Source organism: Amblyomma maculatum, chromosome 1 (assembly GCF_055883805.1).
Source record: "Amblyomma maculatum isolate TAMU_Amacu chromosome 1, ASM5588380v1, whole genome shotgun sequence".
Lineage (NCBI taxonomy): Eukaryota > Metazoa > Arthropoda > Arachnida > Ixodida > Ixodidae > Amblyomma > Amblyomma maculatum.
This window is the reverse complement of record NC_139344.1, coordinates 29,640,812-29,659,311: the sequence shown is the minus strand read 5'-3', so window position 1 is coordinate 29,659,311 and position 18,500 is coordinate 29,640,812.

The following is an 18,500-nucleotide window of genomic DNA, read 5'->3' as shown; positions in this document are numbered from 1 at the left end:
CTCTGAGCCCTGGGTAAACGGCTCATCCAGTCGCTTCTCGCTATGAACCCTTAACGCTTGCCATTTTGCTGATATACCCTTTTATTTCATCTAAATAAGTTTTCTCAAAGTGCCATTAAACATGCCTTTATATATATTTTACCAACTTCGAAGATTCAATGCTTCATCAACCCGGAGTCTCTGCTGTTACGTTTCTCCACCAACAAGTGGGATTGCTGACGCGGCCACCGCATAGCAACAGGAAAAACCGCGAGCGGATCGGCCATTTCGACGCCGTTCATCGGCCGCGCAACGCTTCCTCCCGCGGGCAAGTATCGACGTGATCTTGCCACGCGCCAAATGTGAGTGCGTGCGTGTGTGTACAAACGCCGGCCAAGCATGGAGCTCGTGAGAGAGTGCGCCGCCACCCTCGCCCGTCTGCAGGAGGTGGAGGAGATGCAGGTCGGACCACCTGCTATTGAGTCATCCCTTCGTGCCCAGACTTGTCGGGCTCTCCATTTCCTGTGAGGGTTTTCCCTTTACCTGTGATCTGGAAAACCTATAAAAAGCAGCGGCCGACTCCGCTGAGACAGACTACTTTGACGCGCCTTTGGCACGACGCTAGACACCAGCTGTGTGAGAGTGTCTGTAATCTCTCCGGGTCAGCTTATCTGCCCGTTTCTTCATGATGTTGTAGTAAAGGTTGTTTCGTTAGAAGACGCCTCGTCTTTGCTGGAACCGTTGATGCCGTCCGCCGAGTCACGGAGCCGCCAGGCCAACGCTAGCGAGGGGCCGCGCGCCGCATCTAACAACTGGTGAACATCGGTGGGGTGACGACGACCAAGCCGTAACCGTGGTCGGAGGGACGAGCCAGGCGATACCGTCGTCCAACAACTGGTGAACAACAGAGGGACGACGACGACCAAGCCGTAACCGTTGTCGGATTGACGAGCCAGGCGATACCGTCGTCCAACAACTGGTGAACAGCGGAGGGACGAGGACGACCAAGCAGTGACCGTGGTCGGTGAAACGAGCCAGGTCTGACCGAGGTGCAACATCTGGTGGGAAGAGCGGAGATGTCCGAGGCGTGACCCGTGCAACAAGCAGCTCAGCGGAAAGGCGGGAGCAGTGCAACGAGCCCTGTGTGACGACTGGTTGCTTGCAGCGGAACGACTGCGTTGGATTCTTGGCTTCGAGGTTTGGTGAGTGCGGGACTTTCTTCTACTGAGTCTTGCCAGGCTTTTGTTTAGTAGAGAACAGAGCTGGTAATTGTGTTGTTGTTGCTGGGTTAATTGTAGCAAGGCGATAGTGGGCAGTAGAGAAGGCAGCACTCGGAACAGCCATGGGTTTGGATTTGAAGTCGTTGCGCAAACCGAAATTGCTGGAGCTTGCGGAGGAGTTAGGTCTGAATTTGTCAGACAAACTCAGAAAACCAGGGCCGGCTTGCACGATAAAGTCCGAGCTAAGTCCAGACTTAAATGGTGTCTTTAGAAAGACCAAGTTTATTTAAGACGGCTCGTGTTCCGAACGTCGATCGCTTCGGGTTCATGTTCACCAGAGTGGCTTCCCAGAACGGCCTCAGCAACCACTTGGGGCATTTTTCCTCGTAACACAATATTATGCCGCAAAAAGCAATGGCACGGATTTTACACAACGCAAAATTGACGGAATGTGTACATCCTAAAGCAGGGACAGTGCCAGCGCATCCCTGTATTTCCCTAATTTCTCTACCTAGACACCTGGCGTCCTTGTGTCTTAACCAAGACAGCACTAGAGTCGTAATCATACAAGCGACTTATTCAAGTCAGGACTGAAGCCCAGTCTTTACTCCAGTCTTAAGCCGCCATGCTAGTGGCCTATTCTTTAGACTCCAGTTAAGTCTGGACTTAGCTAAGACAGTCTTAAGATTGTTTTGTGCAAGCGGGCCCAGAAGTGTTAAAGGCTATTCTTGAGTTGAAAGCTGAAGATGACGAGCTGTCGGAATTCCTTGAGATCATTGAACGTCACGAGAAAGAGGAACGTGAACGCCAGGAAAGGCTAGGAAAAGAGGAACTTGACCGCAAAGAAAGGCAAGAGAAAGAGGAGCGAGACCGTCAATTCGCTATGGAAATGAAACATCTCGAAGTAAACGCGGGACGCGCTGGTAGTGCAAGTTGGGCTCACGGTGCAGGAGAACGGGAATCGTTCAAAATGGGTGACCTGATGCGGACGTTTAAGCTTGGAGAGGACATTGGTTTGTTCCTGGTTAACTTCGAGCGAACGTGCGAGAAGCAAGGGTTTTCTCGGGAAACGTGGCCACAGCGCTTGCTCACTTTGTTACCCGGTGAGGCGGCAGACGTAATCGCTCGCTTGACAAAAGAGGAAGCAGAGGATTACGAAAACGTGAAATAAAGTCTGCTAAAAAAGTACAGGCTGTCAGCAGAAGCATTCCGTCGGAATTTTCGGGAGTATGAGAAAAGCAAAAGTGAGTCGTATACAGAGTTTGCCTACAAGCTCATGTCAAACATGTATGAGTGGCTCAAAAAAGGAAAAGCGTATGGTAACCACGATAAGGTTCTGCAGTGTTTCAGGCTGGAACAGGTTTACAGTCGGTTAACCTAGAACGTGCGATATTGGGTCATGGATAGGCCAGATGTTAGTACGGTGGATAGAGCCGCCGAGCTAGCTGAAGAGTTTGTGACGCGTCGGGCTCGTGGGGCTAAGGACGGTCAACAGGGGGAATTCGGCTCTAAGTTTGAGAGGCCGAAGTTCAAGCCCTTTAAAGCTAAGGAGAATAAAAGTGGTGCGGATGCGAGTCAAAGCAGTCCGGCCGACGATAAAGCGACGGTGGTAACCGAAGCCGAACGGAAAAAGAGGTTCGAGGCAAAGCAATCGCGCGTCTGTTATACGTGCCAGAAGCCTGGTCATTTTTCGGCGCAGTGTCCAGAGACAAAACCAAAGATCGTGCTTTTTTCATTATGCAGAAGTGACGAGGACATGAAGCTTCTCGAACCGTACACTCGAGACCTCGTGAACGGAAAACAGTGTCGAATGCTTCGCGATTCTGCGGCTACCATGGATGTGGTTCACCCCTCTTACGTAGAACCAGAGATGTTCACGGGTGAGTGCGCGTGGATCAAACAGGCCGTGGAAGCTCGCAGCGTGCGTTTGCCAATAGCCAAAGTGCTTATTGAGTGACCTTTCGGGGCACTTGAGACAGAAGCGGCGGTGTCATCTGTGCTTCCTCCTCAGTACCCGTACCTATTTTCAAACAAGTCCGATCACCTCTTGCGCGAAAACGGGCTTGTGTTTGGAGAGGGTAGCGTACAGGCCTTGATCAGATCTAGAGCTCGGGAGCTGGCTGCAAAGGCGGTAGTACCAAGAGGTGGTCAAGCAATGAGAAAGGGTCGAAGGCACAGCATGCTGAGATTAAGACCACGTACGCCGTAGACACAAGTGAGCCTGAAAAGTCGAAGGTACCAGTGTGTGAGACACAGCTTGGGGAAGCGGCCGAGAAACGTGACCGCAGTAGTGAGCCGACCGATCCTCGAACAGAAGAGCATCGTGTTACCTTGGTCGAGCCACTAGCTGAGACGATTAGCACAGGCTTAATCGGCGAGAAGTCCGAGGTGACGCCGTTAAGCGAGGTGAACTGCACGCCGACCCAAGTAGCTGTAGGAGATACAGTTTCATCAAATGAGTGTGGGGAACTGGTAGTAACTGAACCGCCTCTCGAGTTAAAAGCAGAAGCTTGTGTAGAGCGCGGCGGAGATGAAAACGAGCTAGGAATGGAGAATCTTTCAGTTTCCAAAATCAGCTGTGTCGTAGAGCAGGGCACGCAGAAAAACGAAGTGCCGATCAGGGAAACAGCGCAGCCCGCGAGTTGTGGTCAGCCAGGGCAGACCGACGAGGAGTGCGCGTATGCTGTAGAGAGCGAGACTTGCGAAGGCGACAGCGAGCGACCAGAGCAGAGTCAGAATCGTTCGTGCCCCGATACCACGCTAGGCTGTGTTCACGACAAAAGCAACCCCAGTGCGAACGCGGACGTGGCACACATGGCCCTCACGCAATCCGAAGCGCCCCAGCTGTCGAAGGAGCTTGATCGTGCGCCGGTTAGCTCTGAGCGAGGCGACGCACTGAGTGACGAGCAGCCAGAGTAAATGCCTCGAAAGGGGACTGACGTCAGCCGTTGCTGTGGTTCGGAATTGACTGAAAGTGAGTCCTGCGCTGCTGGCCGCGATGCATACGCGGCGCCGCACTTTGACCACTTTGACGACACCGGTGCCCTACTAGCTCCGGTTACCGCTGGAACGTTGACTGCTAGCTTGTCAGAGATGGTCCAAATGAAAGTAGAAGGCTAGTATTCCAGTGAGGCCGACAAAAAAAACGGAAGGGCAGGCGCGAGAAAGAATGCTGCCATCGTAAGGAGAGCAAACTCAAACGATTGCGAAAAGAAAGCAGAAAGCCTGTGTTCCAGTGCTGCCGTAGAAAAAAACGGGAAAGCAGGCGCGAGAAAGAATGGAGCAAGTGTAAGCTATCGCGAAAAAAAAGCGACTATCTCAAAGGCACAAATGCGCCCGTGCCGAGAAATTGCGTGACTGGTGCGCCAAGTGTAAGGAGAGGGATAAGTTGTTTAGAAAAGTGAGTGATTCATGCTCATGCGTTTCTTTGCACAGAAACAGGAAGGTACGGTTGTTCCGTGAAACGGACAGCCGAAGCTTTAGTGAAAAGAGTGATCTCAACGGTAACGCCGATGGCTTAAGTCGGAGCCCCTAACGTGAGAAGAAGCCTTTATTCACTAGTTGGTGTTTTTCTTTCTGACATAGGATTTTGAACATATTGTATTCCATTTTATTATATTAGTTTGAAATTGTGCTTTTGAAAGAGCAGTTCTCAAATTTGTGGACGCGCTCCAAGTGCTGCTGAGCTGCCCTTTAGTATAGATGGGGGCATAACAGGGAAATAGTCTGGCATAGCTTAGTGAAGATTGTGCCGGGCTTGCTGGCTGACCGGTTGAGTTTTTAGCCTGGTTGTGACGTTGTTGGTTGTCAGAAAACTCTCCTGAAGACAAGTTGCAGAGTGCCTTGGAAACCCGGATTTGCCAAGGACTTCTTCAGGCTAACTGGCTCAAGAGAAGCAGAGTCGGACGACCCCGGCTAGCAGCAACATCCCGATCCCTCCGGACAGCGGATGCAGTCCCCTGCCCTTCGGGATCTCCCTTCCCCGGCGGGGCAGTCTGTTACGTTTCTCCACCGACAAGTGGGACAGCTGACGCGGCCACCGCATAGCAACAGGCAGAACCGCGAGCGGATTGGCCATTTCGACGCCGTTCATCGGCCGCGCAACGCTTCCTCCCGCGGGCAAGTCTCGACGTGATCTTGCCACGCGCCAAATGTGTGTGCGTGCGTGTGTGTGCAAACGCCGGCCAAGCCTGGAGCTCGTGAGAGAGTGCGCCGCCGCCCTCGCCCGTCTGCAGGAGGTGGAGCAGATGCGGTCGGACCACCTGCTATTGAGTCATCCCTTCGTGCCCAGACTTGTCGGGCTCTCCATTTCCTGTGAGGGGTTTCCCTTTCCCTGTGATCTGGAAAACCTATAAAAAGCAGCGGCCGACTCCGCTGAGACAGAGACTACTTTGACGCGCTGTTGGCACGACACTAGACACCAGCTGTGTGAGAGTGTCTGTAATCTCTCCGGGTCAGCTTCTCTGCCCGTTTCTTTATGATGTTGTAGTAAAGGTTGTTTCGTTAGAAGACGCCTCGTCTTTGCTGGAGCCGTTGGTGCCGTCAGCCGAGTCACGGAGCCGCCAGGCCAACGCTACCGGGGGAGCCGCGAGCCGCATGTAGTAACTGGTGGCAGCGGTACGCTACCCAGGCGCACGCGATCCAAACCTAACACTGCACACTACCAAGTGATGGCTGGGTCGACTTAGTCCCAGCGTCCCGACAACTAGTGACCAGCGTTGGGATCTGAATCTACAAGCCACAACATCTGGTGATTGGAGGTGGATCAGAATCTACAAGCCACAACATCTGGTGATCGGAGGTGGCATCTGAAGCTACAAGCCACAACATCTGGTGATCGGAGGTGGCATCTGAAGCAACAAGCAGGAGCAACAGTCGGCCAACAAGAGAGCAGCTCGAAACATCGATCGCATGTGTGGGTGAGTGCTTGGCTTTTCTGCTGAAGTGGACCAGGTTCTAGAACAGGGTTAGATTTTAGAACTGGTAAAGAGTGTTGAGACGCCTTTAGGTTTGGTAGTTTGCACAGTTGTTCTGGAAGTAGCCGACACTCGGAGCGATCATGGACCTACAAATGCTGCAGAAACCGGAACTGTTGCTATTGTGTGAGGAATTGGGAATTGATACAAGTGGTTTGGCATGAAAACCCTTGATTTTAAATTCAATCACTGATTTGAGAACCGATGATGAGGAGCTCAGTGAACCATGGAACCTCATCGGACCAAAAAAGAAGGAGCAGCTCAGACAGCAGAAAGAGCAGGAAAAAGAGGAAAAGAGGCGTGAGCGTGAAATTGAGAGAGCAGCAAAAAGGCTGGAGCAAGAAATTGAGCTCCGGAAATTAGAAGTAGAGTTGAGCAAGAGGTCGGACAATTGTCCCCAGCTAGCGGTACCTCTTTGTCAACAAGGAGGCAGATTTCAAGATGTCAAAGTACATGCAGCCATATGTGATATCAGGGGATATCGGTCTATCTGGCTAACTTTGAGCGAACCTGCGAAAAACTGTCCTTCCAGCGAGACACTTGGTATCAGATATTATTGACGGTTCTGCCCTGCGAGGCAGCGGAGGTTGTCGCGCAGATAAGCAAGGAGGACGCGGACAACTACGAGAAGGTCAAGGCTTGCCTTCCGAGAAAGTATAGGCTTATCGCCGAGGCATTCAGACAATGTTTTCGGAACGCTACTAAGTCCAGGGACGAGAGTTACCCTGAATTCCTGTACAATTTAAGTCAATTTGGGCGAGTAGCTAAAGAGCGCTGTTTCCTACAGTGATAGGGACACTGTATTCGAGCGAATTCTTTTGGAGCAGTTTTATAACTGCCTCCCAGAAAAAGAAAGAAATTGATTGCAGGACCGAGGCGACATTAAGTCGGCAACTGAAGCTGCCGAACTCATTGAGGAGTACGCTTCGCGCCGACAATTCAGCAACCCAGCAGTGGATAGGCCCTGCAATCCTAAGTTGAGTGTGAATAACCGTCAGGAAAGGCACTTTGCTAGAGTTGCAAACGAAGAAAGGAAGGCTTCTTCAGGCAAACTCCCTAGAAAGGATGGCAGTGAGAAAAGTGAGGAAGTGACCAACGCGCAGAACACAAAGAACAAGCTTGAGGCTAGGAAGCCGCTCACATGCTTTAGGTGTAATGAGCAGGGTCACATTGCCGTCAACTGCCGGAAAGAAAAGTTCGCTTTCTCGTTCGTATGTCAGTGACTGCGATGAAAACATGAAGCTTTTGGAACCCTACATACATGACCTAGTAGTCAACGGGAAGCCTTGCAAGGTACTGCGCGATTCGGCCGCAACGATGGATGTTGTCCATCCGGCGTATGTGTCGCCTTCCGACTATACAGTTCAGTGTGCACGGATCTGCCAGGTAGTGGAGGAACAGAGTGTGCGCTTGCCAATCGCGGACGTGGTCATCGAGGGCCCTTTCGGCGAGTTAACAACCGAGGATGCCGTTTCAGGAAAGCTTCCTAAGTGCTATCCGTATTTGTTTTCCAACAAATCGGACATGCTGCTGTTAAAGAGGGGCATCCTTTTCGGAGACAGAGTTTTGCAAGTTTTAACACGTTCAAAGGCGCGAGAACTAGCTACACTGCTCATTCCAGAAAATTCCACAGCGGAGGAAACGGCAGTTAAAACAGTGGTCGATGCGGAAGATAGCAGGTCAGAAAACTCTGAGGGCGAGGCATCTCAGATAAGTCAACTTCAAAGTGAACTTGATGAGATGCGGAATGAGGACGTTCTTGAGAGTAACCTCTTGCCGCCAGTGTCTAGTAATCTCAAGAGACTTCTAAATGGAACCCGAGAGGACTTAGCTATGGCGCAAGCCAATGATGCCAAGATACAGGAGGTAAGGGAGCACCACCGCGCCACTAAGACAGCAAAGATTATTTCTTTCAAAATGAGAAAGGGAGTGCTGTATCGCTTATTCAAGGATAAGCGTGTAGTAGAGCGGGACCAATTAGTCGTCCTCCAAAAGTACCGCGAAGACTTACTGCGACTTTCCCATGGCAGCTCGTGGTCATGTCACCTTGGAATAAGGAAATCAAAGCAGAAGCTGTTGCAAGAATACTATTGGCCTGGATGTTTTAAGGACACGAAAAATTTTGTACGGCCATGCGACACGTGCCAGCGGCTTGGAAAGGCGCAAGATAAGTGGAAAGCTCCGATGGTGTTAGTACCAATCATTACCGAGCCGTTTCACCGGTTAGTAATAGATGTAGTTGGGCCACTTCCTGTGACAGAGTCAGGGTACTGTTATATCCTCACTATGTTATGCCCAGCTACAAAGTTTCCAGAGGCTGTTCCGCCGCGCGAGGTGACGGTCGAGAGTGTAGTGGATTTGCTGCTGTCAGTGTTTGCACAAGTTGGATTCCCTTCCGAGGTCCAAAGTGATCAGAGTAGCGTTTTCACAAGTGTCCTCACCACCTCATTTCTCGAGCGATGCGGCATTAAGGTAGTGCACAGCTCGATCCACCATCCGCTGAGCAACAGCGTAGAAAGATGGCATTCTGTTCTCAAACGCGTCCTGAGGGGACTGTGCTATAAAAACAAGCGCGAATGGGATACCTGCCTGCCTGCAGCACTTTTCGCTTTGCGGTCAGTGCCGCATGAATCCACTGGATTTAGCCCAGCCGAGTTGGTGTACGGAAGGTCACTGCGCTCACCTTTGCGAAGGGTGCGCGAAGCCTGGGAGGGGCGCGGAGAAGACCCAACAGAGGTAGAATTCATTCTGAACCTCCTGAATCGCTTACATAACACTAAGGATCTCGTTGAGGTCAGCATGAAGTCCGCCCAGGCTCGTTCCAAAGGGTACTATGATAAGTCAGCCCGTCAAAGGACATTTCGTATCGGGGACCAGGTGATGTTGCTGACAGGTTCAAGGCAGAATAAGCTCGAAGTACAGTGGGAAGGACCTGCTGAAGTCATTGCAAAACTTTCTAACACTAACTACGCAGTGAAAATCCCCGGTAGGCTTAAAGAAGGGCGCATTTATCATTGCAATCTAATGAAGCCTTATGTGCAGAGGATAGCCGTGGTAAATCTAACGTTAAACTTTCCCGAGGAGATGGGCGACAACTTTATTTGCCTCAGCGGGAAGAAAACAACGCTCAGGAGCTTCTCAAAAAGACGGAGCAGAGAGGAGAACTACAGAAATCTCAGCTGTCCGATCTGGGCGAGCTAATAACAGAGTTTGAGGCCTGCTTCGTGGACAGGCCAGGCAGGACTGATTTGACTGAGCACAATATTGAGCTGACTTCAGACGTGCCAGTGCGATCAAGGTGCTACCGATTTTCTCCAAGGCAAAGAGAAATTCTGGATAGGGAAGTAACTCGCATGCTAGAATTGGGAGTAATAAAACCCTCGGAAAGCGATTATGCTTCGCCTATGTTCTTGGTAGAAGCTCCAGGTAAATACCCTAGGCCTGTGATAGACTACCGAAAGCTAAATTTTCTCACCAGGGATCCCGTGTATCCTATTCCGAATATCGAGGAGAGAGTAGAACAGGTCAGTAGAGCGGCCTATGTGACTACGCTGGACCTTACTGGAGGATACTGGCGAGTACCGCTCATTGAACGGGCCAGCAGATACGCGGCTTTCGTCACTCCGACGGGCAGCTACCAGCCAACAATGCTGAGTTGCGGGCTCAAAAATGCTCCATTTGGTTTTTCCCGACTCATGTATAGGGTTTTAAAGGGGTGTGAAACATTCGCGGTGCCCTATTTAGATGACATTGCGGTTTTTTCCAACTCATGGGAGGACCATATGGTACACCTAAGAGCTGTACTGAGCATTTTGCATCAAGCTGGGCTAACCGTAAAGACCGAGAGATGTTGCCTGGCAAGGGCGACCATGGACTACTTGGGTCACAATGTAGGTCAAGGTTTCAGGAAACCCAGCGAGATTAAGATTTCTGCGGTAGCAGACTAACGCAGAAATCTTAACCCTGAAGCAGCTTCGGAGCTTCATCGGCCTCTGCTCCTACTTTCGACGCTTCATCTTGAACTTCGTCTCTATCAATGCTCCTCTGACCCAGCTCCTTGCCGGCAGCTCCGACCTTTCCGCCTGGACTCCAACCTGCAATAAAGCCTTCGACACTTTAGCCGCCTTTTGGTTTTGCCGCCCATTCTACGCCACTTTGATCCGACTGCGCCAACGGGGATCCCCACTGATGGCAGTGGTATTGGGCTTGGTGCCGTCCTTACCCAACGTAAGCCAGGTTACAGCGAGTATGTTGCGGCATATGCTAGCCGAACATTGACGAAAGCAGAGTCCAATTATTCAGTCACAGAAAGGGAATGTTTGGCCATTATTTGGGCCATCGGAAAATTTCGTCCTTGTGTGTATGGCTGACCGTTTTATGTTGTCACCGATCACCACGCTTCGTGCTGGCATGCCTCTCTGAAAGACCAATCCGGTCGCCTTGCTCGCTGGGCTCTCCGTCTCCAGGAGTATGACATTCATGTCATTTATCGATCAGGTCTGAAGCATACGCACGCGGATGCTCTTTCCCGCTCGCCATAGCCTAGTGATACCTCGTCTGACGACGCCTGTGCTTACGATTTGTCGACTCTTGCCACTATCGACATGGCTACCGAGCAGCGGAATGACCCCTGGATCAATGCACTTTTGGATTTTCTCTCAAGTCCTACTCCCGGTCAATCATTCAAGCGCTCGTCCGGCAAGCCCACCATTTCTCCATTTGTGACGGTCTTCTCTATCGCCGCAATTATTTGCTTGATGGACGGAAGTGGCTGCTAGTCATCGCGCGTCATCTCCGTGCCGACATTGTGCTGCGTACCTTGGTGACCCACAATGTGCTCACGGTGATGTGTTCAAAAACCTACATGCGCCTACGTCTGCGATTTTACTGGCGTGGAATGTACAGCTTTGTACGGCATTTCGTGCGCGCTTGCGAATCTTGTCAACGCCGAAAAACTCCTCAGAAGTCCCCTGTTTCGTTGCAGCCGTTAGCCTGTCCTGCTCGTCCGTTTGACCGCGTTGTAATAGATCTCTATGGCCCTCTTCCTACTACTCCCGCTGGAAACCGGTGGATTATCGTGGCAGTAGACCATCTTACTCGCTACACTGAAACATCACCGTTACCCTCTGCCTCCGCAGGAGACGTTGCTTTGTTCCTTCTCAACAACTTGATTCTTCGCCACGGGACTCCGAAGGAACTGCTCAGTGACCGCGGACGCGTTTTCTTGTCCGACGCTCTTGAGGCCCTACAGGAAGAATGCCGCATCATTCATCGCACCGCTACTTCTTACCACCCTCAGACGAATGGCCTGGCAGAACGCTTCAACCGTACTCTGAGTGACATGCTGGCCATGTACGTCAACGACGCGCATTTCAAATGGGACCAGGTTCTTTCCTTCGTAACCTACGCGTACAACACTGCGATACAGACCACCAGTGGATTCTCTCCCTTCTTCCTTCTTTACGGGCGCGAGCCAACCTGCACAATGGACGTGCTTTTTCCCTACCACCCTGATGTTTCTGAATCCACGCCACTCTCGGACGCCGCCCAGTACGCAGAAGAATGCCGTCAGCTCGCTCGTTCGCTTACAAAGGAAAACCAGTGGCAACAAAAACACCATCGTGACACTGGCGAAGTGCCTTCATATGCACCCAACTCCTTGGTGTGGTTCTGGGTTCTTGCCACAACTGTCGGCCTTTCAAAGAAGCTTCTTGCTCGGTATCACGGTCCATACCGAGTCCTTCAAAAAACATCTCCTGTCAACTACGTGGTTGAGCCCGTTACGCCCTCTGCGGACGTGCGTCGCCGTGGACGCGATATAGTTTACGTGGACCGAATTAAGCCCTACTACGATCCGTCTGTACTTACGGCTCCATGAGTCGCCAGGATGGCTCCTTTTCTACGCGGGGGGAACCTGTAGTGTAGCAATATTCATCGTTATAGCCACTAACAAGCGTCGCGTGCTGGCGCTCTCAAGAACGCAGTTGGTCGTTGTCTTTGTGATTCGCTACGCCTGACGCCCCGCTGCGAGTTCTTCCCGAGCAACTGGATCCATCTGCGTCGACTGAATAAACACACCCCTACAATATATATATATATATATATATATATATATATATATATATATATATATATATATATATATATATATATAACTGTGTCTATAATAAAGTAATAGGTTACCAGAACTTGCAAGATTTCTTTTGATACACGCATTCAAACATACATTTGAAACATCGTAAAATATTGCAGGAGGTCATGTTTAGCTGCGACACCCGGTGCATTGAAAAATGAAAAAAAAAAAGAAACGGCACCTGTTGTCTCTTGTCAGCGCGCTTCGCGGGACACCAGACAGAAGCACAACCCTCAATTTTTTTTCTCTCTCTCTCTCTGTGCTCGCGCACCGCTGACTGCATGCGAGCCCGCGATTTCCGCGCAGCCGCTCCGCCGGCGCTCGCTCGGTGGCGACACGCAAGCCGTGATGTAGAGTCGCGTAAAAGAAGCGAGAGAGCGCTGATCCGTCTTTCGTGGGGCGGATTCCGTCGTTCGCCGGACCGGCGGCACCTTGAAACAAAACCCCACGGCGCCGGCCACCCGATTATTTCGGCGAGTACTGGCGAGTTCCGGCTCGACGGAGGCGACGGAGGAGAGAAAAACCGGCTGTGAGCATGAGACTTTAGCCACATTTCTAGACGTTTTCCTTACAGTGTAAAAAAAGCACCTTCTCCTTTGGCTCAAGCCGACAGCGGCCAGGGAAAATTCGCTGCTGCGGCGCTGTCATCTGAAATCAGTGACCTATCTACCTTTAACGATGGGGGTTTCTAACGACCTGGATCACAGCCGAGAAGCCGAGCCATGCCACTTTTGCGGCAGTTTCCTTTCTCCACGAGACAAAAAGCGAAGAAATGTCTGACGACTTCCTATGCAGGCGGTGACATCTCTCAACGGAAACCTTTGTCTTCCTAATTCCACAGCTACTGCAATTCCTAGTTCAGTTATCCCCTCTAGCCAGTGCGCAGTTTTGAGCTCCCGAAGCAGGATCACGTATGAGAATAGAACGAATTACGTTTATCTGTTTTATGAGACCGACTCGGTTCCGCGATGGCTGCTGCAGTACCGCAATTTAGAGAGGTGCGCGATACAAGCGGTACGAGATACCTAAAAAAAAGGGCGACAACCATTCCGCTACTATTTCTTTGCAAGTTTTGCGAATAAGCGCCGTCATTTTTTTCATTCTAGTTTTTTTTTAATATATCCTTTTTGTTGGAGCGCGACAGCAGCCAGAACCGGGCTGGAGAAGGAGAGAAATAACCGCGCGCGCGCGCGTAAACTTGCGCTGAAATGCAGCGCGGAGCAGAAGACAACATGCTTTTCCATGCAGCGGGGAGCAGACGACGCGGCCGCGCATCTCGGAGGTTTTGCCGGGGTCTCCACGGAGGGCGCTGACACACAAGCGGCGCAGAGCCCCCTGGCCCAGGTTTTCTCCCCTATTTAGAAACTATGCTTTTCATGGAACAATTGCCCTTGCCCCTTAAACTCTTTCTTTCCCTCACCCTACACTTAAGGAGGGCACAGGCGGTAAGTTGAGGTTGAGGGAAACCTGGCGTAGTATTGCTTACGCAATAATAAACGAACAGCAGTGAATTTGTGCTGAATAAATTTCGAATAAAATAATCCACAGTTCAACTGCTTATGTAATATTTGTCATGTGTTTGCAGAAACAAGCAGGATTTTCTCATCTATTTTATCATTTATCACTTTGTTGAGAATTAACAAATGCCATCATATCGTGCATTAAATATGTGCGGCAAGAAATTACAACACTTTCTCTTTTTCGTAATTTCTTAACATCAAGTTTCACTTGTTCTGTCTTCTTAAGACAGTTTTCTTCGCAAGCGTATTAATATCCATCGTTGGGGGAGTAATAGCGTGTAAACAATGAGCACAATGCCGCGAAGGAGTTGTTTCATTTTCAGTTGCTTTATTCTCAGTATCCAAAGTCCAGTGTGTTCACATTTATTGTTAACCTGTTGAAGTCCTGTACCGGACTTCAATATGATTTATTCGATTTATAGTAACCGTGCTGTAGTCAGAATAAATTCCATGCATCGTGATGCCCGACGATCGTAACGCCGTATGTTAAGACAGACTCACGCATGAGAGCGTATGACAGTGCTCAATCAGCATCTATAAATCATTGCCGAACTGGCTTTCGCGTTTGGCGCCAACTACGAAATTCCAGAGCAAGGATGCTTACAGTTTTCTCTGTCTTTCTCACACACACACACACACACACACACACACACTTACACACATTTATATATATTGCCACGTGCCTAGCGCCGCGTGACAGCCGTTTTTGGGGCCGACGACGACGAAGCGGTGGTTGGCACGAGCGGCGCGCTGGTGCTGGACTCTGTGACTCTGTGTTCGGAACGACAAGCCGACCTTATTTCTCGGGTCCTCGGCTACGTGTACTTTCACGGCTTCCTCTGACTTCAGTCGTGACACTGGTGGAGGTGCCATCGATGATCCCTTCTCCTGCGGACGACCCTACGCGGCTGCCTCTCGTGACCACTCCTGTTCACCGTACCAGCCGACGGCTCCGAGGCTTGTCCCCCGAGGCCTTCCCTCTTGACGAAGAGACTCTGGCTGTGGCAACGACACCGCCCGCCCGTACCATGACTGTCCCTTCCACCCCTTCGTCCTGTCTCATCCTTCAGACCCCACGTACCCCTAAACCATTTCACGGTGAGCAGTTTGAAGACGCCGAGGACTGGCTAGCTCACTATGAAAGGGTCGCGACGTTTAACGGCTGGGACGACGCTGCGAAAATGCGGAACGTCTACTTCAGCCTTGAAGACGCTGCTCGGACATGGTTCGAGAACCGCGAGGCCACATTCTCTACGTGGCCGGCCTTCCGAAGTCAGCTCCTCGGTACGTACGCCAACAGTGACCACCGAGAGAATGCCGAGCGTGCCCTGACCTCTCGAGTTCAGCGTCAGAACGAGGGGGTCGCAATGTACGTTGAAGACGTTATGCGCCTTTGCCATCGCGCCGACCCGTCTATGAGTGAGGAGAAGAAGGTTCGGCACCTGATGCACGGCGTCAAAGAACAGCTTTTTTCCGGCCTCGTGCGGAACCCGCCCACCACCGTCGCGGCGTTTCTGGCTGAAGCTGTGACCATGGAGAAACTGCTACAGCAGCGATGCAGCCAGTACGGTCGGCTGAATTCCATCTCCACACTACCGCCGTCTGACCGAACCGACTACAATCCCGGGGCAGATATGAGCTCCCTTCGCGACCTCATTCGCACCGTTGTTCGCGAGGAGCTCCAGAAAGTTCATGGATCATTTACTCCTGGCGTAGCTTCCCTGGCCAGCATCATCCGTGAAGAGGTCCAGAACGCACTCACGCCACCAACAAGTACAGTCGTTCCACCACCACCCCCGGGCCCCACCGAGCGGATGACTTATGCTGAGGTCACACGCCGCCCAGCCCTGCTACCTACCCCTTCGCCTTACACGCAACCTCAGGTCGCTGTGCACGCTGCGGCACCGCTGCCCCTTCGGGCAGATCCGCGCCAGGCACCCCGGAAAACTGATCTCTGGCGCGCTCCAGATAACCGCCCTCTCTGCTACCACTGTGGCGAGGCAGGTCACCTGTACCGGCAGTGCCCTTATCGTCAGATGGGCCTTAGGGGATTTTCCCCCGACAGCCCTCGTCCACGGCCTGGTCAGCGGCCTCAGGACATCGCCGAGTACGTCACCCGCCAGCGTACGTCACCCGCCAGTCCGCCACATTCTCCTCGTCGCGAGTCGCGCTCGCCTTCGCCTCGTCGCTCTTCACCCTCTGGGTCACGGTATACCGCTGGACGCCATGGTTCCTCGAGCCCTCATCGGGAAAACTAGCTCCGGCGACCTTTGGGGGCGAGGCCGCCGCACACCGATTCGCTGTAAAGCTTCCACCGCCGCACCGCTCGATTCGCCCCGACGTCGAACGCCGAATTCCTGTCCAGTTTTCGCCGCACAGACCAGATCGCCCCGACGTCGTCCGCATCGCCGACCAGTTATCACCGCCGTGTCGCTTAAATCGCCCCGACGCAGACCACACAACTGCCGCCCAGCTTCTGTCGCCGCACCGCTTGCTTCACTCCGACCTGCCGTCGACATTGAATTGTCCCGACGCCGACCACCCAACCGCCGTCCAGTTTCTCCCACCACACCGCTCACTTCACTCCGAACCGACGTCGACAGGCCCTGGTCTTGGCCGGGTCTCCCTGGACATCCCTATTATCGTCGACACGAAGGAGGTCAGCGCTTTAGTTGATACGGGAGCCGATTATTCTATCCTTAGCGGGCGGCTTACAAGGACACTGAAAAAGGTGATGACGCCATGGAACGGACCAGACATACGTACGGCAGGCGGACATGTGGTTGCACCACTGGGTATGTGTACAGCCCGGGTTACGGTGCGAGGCTGCACATTTGTTGCGACTTTTCTCGTACTACGCGAATGCTCTCGTGATGTTATTCTTGGCATCGACTTCCTTCGTGAGCACGGTGCCACTATAGATCTACCGAACCGCTTGGTAACGTTTTCCGCCAAACTGGCCACTGAAAGGCATGAGTACCGCGGGTCCCACTCCACGCTGCGAGTCGCCGATGATAGCCTCACAGTGCCGCCACGCGCCAGCATCCTCGCCAGAGTTACTTGTGACGAGACACATCACGGCCTCCGGGTTGTTGAGCCTAATGTCTCCCTCTCACTCGCCTTGGGAGTTTCTGTGGCAAGAGGTCTTTGTTTCCTTCGTGGAAGAGAGACGGAGGTACTTGTCACCAATTTCTCCAATGAACATCGACATCTGTTCCGTGGCACTGTCATTGCTTACGTCGACCATCTGCACGAAGTCGCCGAATGTTTTGCTTCAGAGGAAGCTGCACCTAGCACTGAACCGGATGATGCCGTACACGCTGTCGACATCAATTCTAGCCTTTCCTCCGTTGAAAAGAGGCAACTCCGAGATCTATTGCTGGAGTTTCGTGTGTGCTTCACGTCTTCATCTAAAGTGCAGCAAACGTCGGTCATTAAACACCGGATTATCACGCATGAAGGCACTCGACCCATCCATCAGCAGCCCTATCGTGTGTCGCCTCGGGAGAGAGACGCTATACAACAGCAAGTCAAGGAGATGCTCGCCGATGGCGTCATTCAACCTTCAAGCAGCCCATGGTCGTCGCCTGTAGTCCTCGTTAAAAAGAAAGACGGAACACTTCGTTTCTGCGTTGACTATCGGAAACTTAACAGTATGACAAAGAAGGACGTCTATCCGTTGCCACGGATTGATGACTCTCTCGACCGACTTCGCAGCGCCAAGTACTTCTCCTCCATTGACCTCAGGAGTGGTTATTGGCAAATTGAAGTTGATGAGAGGGACCGTGAAAAAAACTGCCTTCGTAACACCAGATGGGCTCTATGAATTCCGCGTCCTCCCGTTCGGGCTCTGCTGTGCTCCTGCCACCTTCCAGCGGATGATGGACACTGTGCTCACAGGTCTTAAGTGGCAGACGTGCCTTGTTTATCTCGACGACGTGATAATTTTTTCACCGACGTTCACGGAACACCTGCGCCGCCTGAGAACTGTTCTCGAAGCTGTCCGGTCTGCCAACCTTTCTCTCAAGCCTCAAAAGTGCCACTTTGGGTTCACCGAATTGAAGTTTCTTGGGCACATCGTGAGTGCTGATGGCATCCGAGCTGACCCTGAGAAACTTGCTGCCGTTGCTGCCTTTCCCGTCCCCGTCCACAAAAAAGCAGTCCGACGGTTTTTGGGGCTGTGCTCCTATTATCGTCGCTTTATCAAAAACTTTGCACAGATGGCCAGCCCTCTGACTCTCCTGACTCGAGATGACACATCATTTTCCTGGGGCGCCGAGCAGCAGATGGCTTTCGACGAGTTACGACGCCGGGTCCAGTCACCCCCGATCCTGGCGCATTTCGATGATGATGCCGACACAGAATTACACACGGATGCGAGCAACGTCGGCCTTGGTGCCGTTCTAGTTCAGCACCAAGACGGGGTCGAGAAAGTAATTGCCTACGCCAGCCGTGCACTTTCCCGCCGCTCGTGCCAACCACCGCTTCGTCGTCGTCGGCCCCAAAAACGGCTGTCACGCGGCGCTAGGCACGTGGCAATATATTGCAGTCCGCAAAATCAAGGTTGTATCAGCCTCTCTAAAAATGAAGGTATTTTAGATCACTTGTCAGCTAATTCCAAGCTTCTTAGGGTATTGCTAAAAATTACCTGAATGCCGTCGTGACAAATTCA